At 38.1% G+C, this 5,890-nt stretch overlaps 1 non-coding gene across 1 annotated transcript; it reads left to right on the top strand.

Moving 5' to 3' along the window:
• Positions 1–262: 262 nt before the first annotated feature.
• Positions 263–369, top strand: LOC132604728 (small nucleolar RNA R71). The gene has a single exon (XR_009568830.1). It is a non-coding gene; the product is annotated as a small nucleolar RNA R71 (small nucleolar RNA).
• The last annotated feature ends 5,521 nt before the right edge of the window (positions 370–5,890 follow it).

Genomic DNA, 5,890 nt, shown 5'->3' with positions numbered 1-5,890 from the left:
CACGGTGGTTTGCAATTGAGCAAAAGCATGATCTCGCTCATGATTTTCTTTGGCCACCGCGGCAGCAGAGGGACTACCATAAGATAGGATTTCACTATCACTAGAATGCCAAGCTTGGTTGTGGGCAGTAAGCTTGTCGAGCAACCTGGTGATGTTGACAAATGATTTGTCCATGAAGCATCCCCCAGTTGCAGTGTTGACAGCAATTTGATTCATGGTATCTAACCCCTTGTAGAATTTCTCGGTGAGGATAGCATCCGGAAATCCATGAGTCGGAGATTGAGCTAGATAATATTTGAAATGCTCCCATGCTGCATATAATTGTTCCCCCGGAAGTTGTTTGAACCCAAAGATCTTGTCCCTAAGCTCAGCCTTTTTGCTTGGTGAAAACCACTTTTTCAAGAATATATCTCGTTCCAAGTATGAATAGTATTGCTGGGGAGCTTTTCATACCATTCCCTTGCTTGGCCAGCCAAGGAATATTTGAAAACCCGTAACCGCAGTGCATCAACAGGAACAGCACCTTGAGATTGTTGAGAACATACATGCACGAAATTCTTCAGGTGTCGAAGTGGACAATCCTCCAAAGAATTTCGGAAATAGCCTTCAAGTTTCAATAGCTGATAGATAGAACTATCAATTTTGAAATTAGCATTTCCCGTTCTAGGAGGAACTACAGCAGAAGCGTAATCAGCTTCGTCGATGAATTCCGCAAATACATTCTCATCATCCTCTTCTTCTGGTGCAGGATGGTTCACTTGGATTCCCCCTTGGTTTCCTTGATTGCGATTGTGTCTTCCTTCCATGTTCACCTGGTTCATACAACAGCAAACAAGGTGTGATGGAATAGAAAAAATTTTAAAGAATAGTACACAACAATTAGTAATTTCTAAACCGTATTCCCCGGCAACGACGCCAAAATTTGATACGCTCAAATTACACCTATTAATGGCGTAAAGCGGACGTTGTCAAATATAGTAACCCAACAAGGTTGGGTCGAATCCCACAGGGAATATGCAGAGAAAAGAGTACTAATCGTATTCGATACCAGTCTTTAAATGCTTTAATCCTATTCCGGATAGTTTGAATTGATTGTTAAATAATGTAATTGAATACTTTGACTTAAAATGTAATTAATGCGAGAGAAAGACTAAGGTTGTGTTCCCCAATTTGATTAGATATTATGCTTCAGGTTTCAATGTGATATACTTCTAATGGTTGTTCTATGAATATGCACTTGGTCTCTTAAGAACTTCTTAATGTTTTCCAACAGTTAAGTCGTATTTCCTCTTTATGATTCTTCCGAATGTAAAAGAGTTGCAATCGAAGAATGACTAAAAATGCCAATTTAGACTTGTTCTCATCCCTAAGTTAGTCTATTAAGCGAGGGTTAACGCCTCGAGTCATCGTCATTCAATTTTACCAATACTAACTTTCTTTCTCAAGAACAGTTAATATAATGGCTTAGGATAATGCTTGCAATCATCACCCAACGCTAAATCACAAAAACTGGATGAATACCAACAACCATTATGCATATATCAATAATAGAAACCCATTCACATAATATCCATCATGAGTTCCACAACCTTAGCTTTAAAATTAGCTACTCATAATTTTGGATAACAAAGAAAACTTACTAGTAAACATAATGAACTTACAATGCAATTACAAGATGGAATGAGAGTGAAGTTGTTGTCTTAAATGTTCCAACCACTTCTAAGATTAAAGACCTAGGGTTTGTGCCTCCAAAAGAAATCTGAATAATGAATTAAAACCCTACATTAAGTATTTATAGAGCCAAAAATCGCGCCAAGTTTCTGGACAAAAATGCCCTTACGCCGCATCGTTACGGACCGTAACCCGTGTTACGGTCCGTCCTTCAGTTCGTCATTTGTCAGCTTTGATGTTACGACCACCATGCGACGGACCGTAACCTGTGTTACGGTCCGTCCTTCTGAGGCGTAACTTGTGACTTTACTTGGCAACTCTCTGGAAATTTGGCTGATGTTACGGTGATATGTTACGGACCGTAACATGAGTTACGGACCGTAACACTACACCGTAACACTGATGGTTTCATTGAAAACTTTCTGGAAATTTAGCTGATGTTACGGTGATATGTTACGGACCGTAACATGAGTTACGGACCGTAACACCACACCGTAACACTGATGGTTCCAATGAAAACTTTCTGGAAATTTAGGCCCTGTTACGGTTCAATGGTACGAACCGTAACATGAGTTACGGATCCCGTTACGGACCGTCATTTAGCTCTAATTTGTCCATTTTTCAGCGTTTCATCTCATTTCCGATCCTTAGTCAACCAATCCTATAAAACACAAAAATAACATAAGAAACAATGTAACAACACTTAAAAACAAGCATCATTTCTAGTTACAAAGGCATAAAATGTGCCGAAATTCACGGCACATCAAGCCTTGATATCAATTGAAAGATATAAGAGAAGAGTATAAGGTCTACATAAAGACTAGCGTGGCGATGCTAAGGTATTTTCCAGGCTGATTTGAGCACCTACACATACTCGTGTAAAGATTGCAATAGGATGCGTGATGGGAGAACTAAGAGCAAATCTGAGTAAAGGGGCAATCGAAGAGTTTGAGTCAAAAATAGAGAAACGACACGAGATAATATGCCTAAAGTATTGACAGTTAGGGTAAAGGAAATTACTAAATGATTTAACCGAGACAATCAGAACAAGCGGGTTACTGGTTACTGGATGACAGTAGAGTTATGATATGAGGAGACCCTAGCGCTATTTGATAACCAACCCTAAAGATCGAGATCAAGAAGTAAAAGCAAGTGATAGTTAAAGACCTTTAAAAGAAGGTCAGAAAGTAACACATGATGCTGGGGATTCCAGAATACGGACTATCACAGCAGAGTAAAGCAAGGATATTGGAGTACAAAAATGTTACCCTCTCGGAAATTTCGTTTTACTCGTAGAACCTGCGGAGAGCCTACAGGTTACAAGAGGCATGCAATACTCCAGGGATATTAAAGTCTAATGAACCGACGAGGGACGTCTACACGTTACAAGATCTTGTTTAAAGATAAGAGGGTAAAGAGAAATGAACGAATCATCATCTTAAGGGAGTAATGATAGAAAAAAAAAAAAAGTCGAGTCATGACTAAGTGCACCAGGAATACAAGTCCGAATCAATCAGTGACAGTACAACTGAACAGTATGTAGACAAGGGAAAGAGTAACCCTTCAGTAGGAGAGCTCGAAATACAACTGACAACCGACTGCGAAATAAAGAGGAGAGTACAGACAACGACGTGGGATAATTACCTCGAGAAGCAACGGAAGGAGGAAATATTACGGGAATGGTTATGTAGAGATCTGGAATACGTTATAATAAAGTAAAGGGATCGACCAAGGAAAGAGGTATGTGAAGGACATAATTTAGTAAAAGAACGTTTAAGGAAGTATTGGGAGTTCAGGACCAGTTTAACATTCGAGGACGAATGTTATAAAGGGGGGAAGGATGTTATACCCCGTATTTTTATACGACGGATTATTCGTAAGTTAATCAACATAAATCCAAGGACAAGATTATTTTTGGATAGGAGACAAGGACTTTTAATTCCGATTTTAATAATTGCACGGTTTGCTAATTAATTACAATTAGTGGAAATATTAGTGGAGATTTGGGAATAATTTACCATGATTGGATTATTAAGTGGGGATTAGTGACTAATGGAGATTAATTAAGTTAATTAGACCACTAAGTAGGCCCCACAACATGTGGCTAAATTTGATTTGGTACATGGATGATAATGGGACACATGTCAATCCAAGGGGAGGCATATAAATTCATGAAATATGAGTCATATATCTCATTTTTCAGATTTAACAAAGTGTATTTTAGTGAGAGAAGCTCTCAACTTAAAGAGAGAGAAGTTCACGGGCACTGTTCACGGCAGCGCCATTGTTCACGGGCACTATTCACGGCGGCGCACTGTTCATGGCCAGCCCATTTTTGCCCCCTTCTACACAATTAATTGGAGAGATTTGAAGATCAAGAGGAGGAAAAAGATGGAGATCATGGTAGCCATGGCAACTCATGGCCATGGCTTTCTTGAAGACATTACATGGTGAAAATTAGAGCTTGTCTCTAAGGTAAGATTTAATTCTTTTCTACATGTTTTGGAGGTAGTTTAGACTTGTATAGCTTGGTAAATGTGTGTTGAATACAAAAGGGTTATGTATGTTGATGTTGAATTATAAATTGAGCCGTGTAAGGGGGGTGTTTTGAGTAAGAATGATGAATTGATTTTAGTAGCATTATGTAGGAATTAAATGGTTAAATTTAAAGTTGTGTTGTTTTATGGACATGTTGTTATCCTTGCTGAATTGAAAGAATTGAGGGTATGATTATGTTCATATGATTATTGTTGTTGTTATCATGGATTATGTGATGAGAATGAAGGAATTTAATGGTTAGAGTTGGAGTTAAATTTGTTGTGGGTTGTTGTAGGGATTATAATGATAATAATGTGGTTTACTTGCATATGGATAGATGATGTAGTTGTGGTGTAGCTGATGTAGTATTTCATTAAATTTGCTGAAAAGATTGCATGAAATAAGGTATAAGAAGTGTATATGGGCTGCTTGGTGTATTGTAAGTGTTCGTTAGAATTTCGGGCATCGTTATGTTATAGTTGGGGGCTGTTTTGATATGTTGTTGTTCTTGTTGGAATAAAAGAATTGAAGATATGGTTGTGTCCATATGTTATTGTTGGTATTTCTGTGTCAACAGGAGAGCAATTGGAAATTCGGATAGGCGAATATATAGGGGAAATGCTGCCGAAATTTCTGTAGACAAGTACTAGCTTAGGATTGAATTCCTGAGTACTTGTAGCTAACGTTGGTATTTAATTATGTTATTGTAGATCTTGGGGAGCCCGATACTTGAGTTGAGATTAGCTTAGGAAGCGATCGAGGTATGTAGAGCCTACCTTTCTTTCTTTTGGCATGACCTTTATGGAACGAACAAATAACGTATATGTATGATTCGAAAGAAAATTCTATTCTTAGCGCCACTAGGATGGCCGATGTCTTTGATTGCCATAAGTATTCCATATGGTTTTATATGTATATATGATGTTCGAAGATTCTAGTCGGTATATTTTCGAATGTCGTTCGAAAGAAAATCGATATGACTTAAGTCTTTGATAGATATTTTGATACGTACATATGGTACTAAAGTTTCTATTTGGTTTGATCCATAAGGATATTTGAAAGTTACCGAATATGGTTGTTACTTAAATTTCCGAGTATAGCTTATGAAATGTTGTTCAGAAGGTTCTGTACTTCAAAAGCTCGTAACTTTCTTATACTAATTCCGATTGACCCGAATCTTATTCTTGAGCTTTCAGAGGTTGGTAAATATATTTCTCCATCGAGTTTTGAAATTTATTTATGTAATTATATGCATATGGTTTCCTCACTACTCCGCTCGTGCATACTACTATGATATCGTTCGCCGGATCCCGGGCCGGTTTTGTCTTCGTGCGCACTATGTTATATTCGACAGTATGATGTGTTACGGTTTCCGAGACCCTCGCCATAGGTCCGGATACCGCTTATATATGGAGTTATGATGTGTTATGGCATACGATGTTCTATGATGTTGTGATATGTTATGATGATACGATTTGTTCGGGATTGTACGGAGATTTGAAACCTTCTGGAGTATGATGTGTTGTGGCGCCAGCGTCGGAGTGGCGACCACGTTCCTGAGCCCTATGCATGATTTTTATTTGCATTATTTATGTTTTCAGCACAGGTTTTGATATACTAATTCTGTATCCATTTTCCGTACTTCTCACTTCAGTTATGATTTGGATTACTGTATTTCATG

This window comes from Lycium barbarum, chromosome 7, assembly GCF_019175385.1.
Source record: "Lycium barbarum isolate Lr01 chromosome 7, ASM1917538v2, whole genome shotgun sequence".
In the NCBI taxonomy this organism is placed as follows: Eukaryota; Viridiplantae; Streptophyta; class Magnoliopsida; order Solanales; family Solanaceae; genus Lycium; species Lycium barbarum.
This window is presented reverse-complemented; position numbering and strand designations above follow the sequence as displayed.